The sequence below is a fragment of the Grammomys surdaster genome, unplaced genomic scaffold, assembly GCF_004785775.1.
Source record: "Grammomys surdaster isolate TR1022 unplaced genomic scaffold, NIH_TR_1.0 241, whole genome shotgun sequence".
Classification (NCBI taxonomy): Eukaryota; Metazoa; Chordata; class Mammalia; order Rodentia; family Muridae; genus Grammomys; species Grammomys surdaster.
In genome coordinates this window covers 1,309,444-1,316,459 of record NW_021604686.1, presented here as the reverse complement: position 1 = coordinate 1,316,459, position 7,016 = coordinate 1,309,444, and the positions used below count along the sequence as shown (strand labels likewise).

The window sequence follows — 7,016 nt, the reverse complement described above, 5'->3', positions numbered from 1 at the left end:
TGGGCTTTAATACCCTAGTCCTAGCTGCCTGGAAGTCAGTATTCCACTAGCAGTCTTCAGATGAAGATGTAGAATTCTCAGCCCCTCCTTCACCATGCCTACCTGGATACTGCCATATTCCTACCTTGATGATAATGGACCAAACCTCTGATCTGTAAGCCAGCTCCAATTAAATGTTGTCCCTATAAGAGTTGCCTTGGTCATGGTGTCTCTTCACAGCAGTAAAACCCTAACTAAGACACTACCAAACCCAAAACAGACAAATCCCTCCCAACGAATCCATGAGCTAATGAAATGTACTCAGAAGAAGAAACACAAATGGCCAATGAATATTTTTTTTCAAATATTCAGCGGGGGCCAGTGTGACAGCCCAGAAGGTAGGCATTTACTGCCGAGTCTGGGACCTGAGTCCGGTCCCTAGGAGCCACACGTGGTGAGAGAAGAGCCAGCTTCTAAAAGTTGTCCACTGGCCTGCACATCAAACTGTGGATGCACACACACCCACAAGTAAACACATGTAAATTCTAGAGATATTCAACATCCTTAGTCATCAGGAAAATTCCATTAAAACCACTCTGAGGGGCTGGAGATGGGCTCAGTGAATGCGAGCGCGTGCCCTTGCAGAAGCCCCAGGTTCAGTTCTCAGCACCCACACAGTCATTCTTAATCCTCTGTAACTCCAGTTTCGGCCTCTCTATGAATAGATATAAGACATCACATACACGCAGGCAAGTGCTCATACAAATAAAAAAAATAAAATTTTAATTAAAAAACCACTTTGATATTTCATCTCACCACAGTCAGAATGGCTATCATAAAGAAAACAAATAAGCAATACGGGAGAGGATGTGAGTGAATATGAATTTCTACTTACTGCTGGTGGGAGTCCAGCCCTGTTCAGCTATTATGGAAATTAGTATAGATGGGTCTAAATCAATTTTAAAATAGAGCTATAAATGACACAGCAATACCATTTGTGCTGGCTAATTTTATGACAACTATGACAAAAGCCAGAGTCATCTTGGAACAAGGAACATCAATTAAAAAATGTCCCATGAACTGGAGAGGCAGCTCAGTAGCTAAGGGCACTGACTGCTCTTGTAGGAGACGTGGATTTAACTGACAGCTCAACACAGCTCTAACTCCCAGTTCCCGGGTTCAATGCCTTTGACTTCTTTTTTTGTTTTTTTGTTGTTTTCTTTTTTTTTTGGGGGGGGGGGGTTTCGAGACAGGGTTTCTCTGTGTAGCCCTGGCTGTCCCGGAACTCACTCTGTAGACCAGGCTGGCCTTGAACTCAGAAATCTGCCTGCCTCTGCCTCCCAAGTGCCGGGATTAAAGGCGTGCGCCACCATCGACCAGCTGTGGTATTCTTAACTGATGACTATCATGGGAAAACCCAGTTCACTATCTGCAGTGCCACTCCAGGGCAGGTGATCCTTCGTGCTATAAGAAAGCAGGCTGAGTAAGCCATGAAGAGCAAGCCAATAAGGAAAACTCCTCTATGGCCTCTGCATCAGTTTCTGTCTCCAGGTTCCTGACCTCACTCCATCAGTGACAGACTGTTACCTGGAATTGTAAACCCCTTTCTCTTTAAGTTGCTTTTGGTTATCATAGAAATAAAAAGCTACCTAAGATATCACTTCAGGATATAGATCCAAAGGACTCTATGTCCTCCAGCCTTCTTTCTGCTTTCATGTTAAGTATGTATGTATGTTTTTCTTCTTCTTCTTCTTCTTCTTCTTCTTCTTCTTCTTCTTCTTCTTCTTCTTCTTCTTCTTCTCCTCCTCTTCCTCTCCTCCTCCTCCTCCCCCTCCTCCTCCTCCTCCTCTTTTTTTTTCCTCTTCCCCTTAAAAAGACTTATTTTTGTTTTCCATTTTCTGTGTATGAGTGTTTTGCCTATATGTATATTTGTGTGGCATATACAAGCCTGGTGCTCTTACAGGCCAGACAAGGGCATCGGGTCCTTGGAACTGGAGTTACAGAAATGTGCAGGTCCAGGTTTATTGCTGCATTATTCACAATACCAAGGAAATGGAACCAGCTAGACAGTCAATAGAAGAGATAATAAAAATAAAAATGGCATACACCAGCCATGTTGGCACACCTTTAATCCCAGCACTTGGGAGACAGAGACAGATAGATCTTTGTGAGTTCCAGTCCAGGCAGGGCTAACATGAGACCCTGGATCTGAAAAGCATTATTTTAAGTGAGGTAAAAATGTAGAATGATAAAAATGGAATGTTTTCTCTCTTCTGTGGATCCTAACTTTTAATGTTTATGTAAAAGGGCATAGGAATGGATTTAGGTGACTGATCTACATATGCGCTCACAAGATCAAGATGTATTGAAAAGGGTTTGGGGGAGCGGGCTAGAAAGATGGCTGAGCAGTCAAGAGCACTGGATACACGTGGAACACAGACGTGCACACCTTTATTAATCCCAGCACTTGAGGCAGAGGCAGGTAGAACTCTGTGAGTTCAAGGACAGCCCAATCTAATAGTGACTTCTAAGACAAGCAGACCCTGTCTCAAAACAAACAAAACTGGCTACTCTTCTACAGGACCAGAGTTCATTTCCTAGTACCGACACTGAAACTCAAAAATCATCTAAAACTCCAGTTCCAAGGACCTGATGGCCTCTTCTGGCCTCTGACAGCACCAGGCATGTACTGTACATACACAACTACAGGCAAGACACTCATACACAGGAAATGGGAAATAAAAACAAAAGTTCGGGAGGACAGAAGAAAAAAGAGCATGCATGATAGGGAAGCAGACAGAAAGCTGGGAGAAAGGCACAGCAGGGAGATGTCCGGAAGAGAAACAACAACAACAAAAAAGATTTTTGTCTGAGTATGCTCCAATGACATCTAAGTCTCTACTTGCTATTAACAAGTAAACAAACACATAAGTGATAAAAAGGTGGTAGCCAGGTACAGAAGGACATTTGGGTCACCACAGCACCCTGAAGGATCACTGCAAATTGAAGGCCAGGCTGGTATATACTGTGAGCTCCAAGTCAGCCAGAAATACATTAAAGACCCTGCTCTAAAACAACAACAACAAAAATGTGGTGATTCACACCTCTAATCTCTTTTTTTGTTGTTGTTTTTCTTTTTTCTTTTTGTTTTTTTCAAGACAGGGTTTCTCTGTGTAGCCCTGGCTGTCCTGGAACTCACTCTGTAGACCAGGCTAGCCTTGAACTCTCAAACTCAGAAATCCGCCTGCCTCTGCCTCCCAAGTGCTGGGATTAAAGGTGTGCACCACCACCACCCAGCCATTTTTCTTTTTTTTCTAGACAGGGTTTCTCTGTATAGCCCTGGCTATCCTAGAACTCATTCTGTAGATGAGGCTACCCTCAAACTCAGAAATCCGCCTGCCTCTGCCTCCCAACTGCTGGGATTAAAGGCGTGCATCACCACTGCCTGGCCATGCCTATAATCTTATAACCTCAGCTACTCCACAGGGTGAGGAAGAAGGATGACAAACTAAAGGCCTGCCTGGGCTACAGAGTAAGCTCACAACCAGCCTGCTAACCTGTTAAGATCTTACTCATCTCAGGAAGAAAAAGAAAAGTGAAACCAGGCTCACCAATACCTAAAATCCAAGCACTTGGAGGGGGGGGGGGATGATGGAAGGATGGCAGGAAAGGAGGACCAATGCATAGTCTCAGATACACAGGAAATTCTAGACATGTGTGGGTCTATTGAGACCTTCCCTCAAAAAAAAACAAACAAGATGTAGAGATGGCTCAGCGATTAGGAGCACTTGTCACTCCTACAGAGGACTAGGTTCAATTCCTAGGACCAATACAGTAGCTCACAGCAAATCTGATACCCTCTCCTGGCCTCTGTGAGCACCAGGCAAGCACACGGTACACAGACATATAGTTAGGAACACAGGAAACTAAATCTTTTCTTGAAGGGGGTGGCTGGAATTATAGCACAATAGAGGAGTGTTTCCATTGTGTATGTGATGCCCCTAGGTCCAATCCCCACTTCTGCAACGCAGTCCATCAATGTAGCTAAGCAGCTGGCATTGTAGCTCAGTGACAGTGCTTGGTTTCCATTGATTTGGGGATGGAGTGAGGTTAGTAAACATGGACTTACTATTTTAACCATTCAGATACAAAGTTCTACAGTGGGAAGTATCTTTACATTGTTACCAACTGTTTCCATCTTGCAAGACTGGGCAGGACAGGATAGGACATAGGGTGGAAGGGTACTAGAGAGATGATTCAGTCACTAGGTTAAGAGTACAGGTTGCTCTTCCAGAGGACCTGGGTTCCACATGGTGATTCATGACCACCTGTAAACCAGTTACAGGGAACTGGGGTCCTCTCCTGACTTTCCTCTCAGCACTGCACCCATGTGGTTCACAGACACGCAGGCAAAACACGCATATATATATGCATACATGACGCATGAAAATAAACAAACAGAAAATTAAGGGATGGTGCTATACCTCAGTTGGTAAAGTACTTGCCAAGTATGTACCATATTTTCTCCAAGCCTTGTGTCTGAAACCCAGGAGAAAAAGAAGAAAGCTGCATTCCTATATCCTTAAGACATTTAAAATACTTTTTTTTTTCCGGGACAGATTTTCTGTGTAACATCCCTGGCTATCCTGGAACTTCCCTTGTAGACCAGGCTGGCCTCAAACTCATAGAGATCTGCCTGTCTTCTGAGTGCTGAGATTAAAGGCATGCGCCACCATGCCCGGCTAAGTATACTTTCTAAGAAAATTTGTTAAAAGTGACATATCATCAGTGTGAATTTAAGGTGTGTATTTGTAAATATATCTGGGAGTATTCAGTATATAATTACTGAGCTTCCCCATCAAGGTATCCTGAATAGTATGCCATTGAAACGGTCCCTAACGGCACCCTAAGTGGCATACACCAGCGATGGCAGCAAGACAGGAGGCGGAAGAAAGAAGCGAACTCCTAGGTGTCAGGCCCACCTAAGCCTCTTCTCCAGCCCTACAGATGCTCCCACCACGCGTCCGTGAACTCTGCCGTCCTCCCCGCCACTGTCTCTCTCCAGCAATGGAGTCGTGTCTCTCGGTTACAGAACTCTCCCTGCCACACATGAATGTTCCTCATGAGTTCGGGCCAGACTGCCTGGAATACAACGACAAAAGTATGACCAAATCCGAGACCTCCAAGACTGGCCTCTCCAGGTAACGGCCTCGAAGCCAGAGTCCTGGGTCCGTCAGAAGAAGGTAGAGCTTGCCGCTAGAGAGAAGTCTAAAGTAGACAGGGCCAGACTTACCGCACCAAGGGGCCACTCGCGCACGCCGCCGGCGCCTACGCGGACTGACCAATTAGGTGCCCTAACGGAGCTAGGCACGCCCCCTCAGGTTTGTCACGCGAAACTTCCGGCTCCGCCCACCGTGATGCATCGCGGGAGTTGAGTCGCCGCAGGCCATTACTTCCGCCCTGAGCTGAGCGGCTCTTCTTCTCGCCAAGGAGGGGCTTCCAGGTTTGGTTTAGGATTTGTTCGGGATTCTAGCGAGGTTGTCAGTGGTGCGGAGGCTTCATTACTGATCGCAAACTTGTCCCGGGTCCTTTCGCCGACAGAACCGTAACTTCATGGCCGTCACCTCTCCGGGTCTGCCCAAGCTCTAGAGTTGCACCGACAGCCCCATTGTCTTGTGCGATTTTCAGAAAGACTTTCAAGTTTCGAACTAATAAACGTCCTTTCCTTATTCTCCCTTCTAACACGACGCGGAAAGGGACCTGGCTCGATCGATTCCTGATAGGTAGGGTTCAGCACTTGAGTGCTGCACTTAATCCGGTGTGAAGGTGGCTAAATGAGTGGACCAAGCCGCCGAGATTTAAGAGACCCTAATCAAACCCATAAACCGTGTCTGCAGGGGAAGACTGCTAGGATGTAAAATGAAAACAGGACTTGCTACTTACTTAATGCTATTAATGAGAACCAGATGCGTTGCTCCTAACACCTCAATGAACCGGGGCGTGGCTATGGATGTAGCTCTGCAAAATGTTTGCATAGCTTGCGCTAAGCTCGCAGTGACACCTTCCTGTAATCCCAACATCATGGGGTGAAAGCAGGACCGGGTGGTAGTGTTAGCGCACGCCTTTAAACCCAGCATTCAAGAGGCAGAGACAGGCAGATCTCTAAGTTAGAGGACAGCCTGGTCTACAGAGTTCACGGAAAGCTAGGAGCCCTGTGGGTGGCGGTGGCGGTGGCGGTGGCGGTGGCGGTGGCGGTGGCGGTGGCGGTGGCGGTGGCGGTGGGGGAGTAATTTGGCCAGTGTGGTGGTGGTGATGGCTGTGGCACAAGTTTTTAATCCTACCACTCAGGAGACAGAGGCAGATATCTGAGTTCCTGCCAAAAAGGAGAGACAAAATATACATATATATATAAAAAAAAACAGGAAGGGCTGAAGAGATGGCCCATTGGTTAAGAACACTGACTGTTCTTCCAGAGGTCCAGAGTTCAATTCCCAGCAACCACACGGTAGCTCACAACCATCTGTAATGGGAGCTGATGCCCTCTTCTAGTGTGTCTGAAGACAGCTACAGTGTACTCATATAAATAATGTTTGTTTGTTTACGCTCCTTATGAGTTCCGGCCAGACTGTCTACAACAACCGAAACATGGCCAAATCCGAGACCCCCAAGACTGGCCAGCCTCCCCCAGGTAACAGCTGTGAAGCCAGAGTCCTGGGTCCGTCGGAAGAAGTTAGAGTTTGGCGCTGAGAGAACTCCAAAATAAACAAGGCCAGATTTAACCGAACCAAGGTGCCACTAGCGCATGTCGCCAGCAACTACTCTGACCGACCAATTTTCTGAATGACTGTGAGTTCTCAACCATTTATAATGGGATCTGATGCCCTCTTCTGGCATGCAAGTGTACATGCACATAGAGCATATATATATAATAATCTTTAAAAAAAAAAGAAAAAGAAAGGAAGGAAGGAAGGAAGGAAGGAAGGAAGGAAAGAAGGAAGGAAGGAAGGAAGGAAGGAAGGAAGGAAGGAAGGAAGGAA

The 7,016-nt window shown here is 46.2% G+C and overlaps 1 protein-coding gene across 1 annotated transcript in view; it reads right to left on the bottom strand.

Moving 5' to 3' along the window:
- Positions 1–5,245, bottom strand: part of Snupn (snurportin 1) — a 31,603-nt gene extending 26,358 nt beyond the window's left edge. The window contains exon 1 of the mRNA XM_028774443.1: positions 5,160–5,245. The gene's annotated coding sequence lies outside the window, so the exon portion shown is untranslated. The remainder of the gene's footprint in view (positions 1–5,159) is intronic.
- Between the last annotated feature and the right edge of the window lie 1,771 nt (positions 5,246–7,016).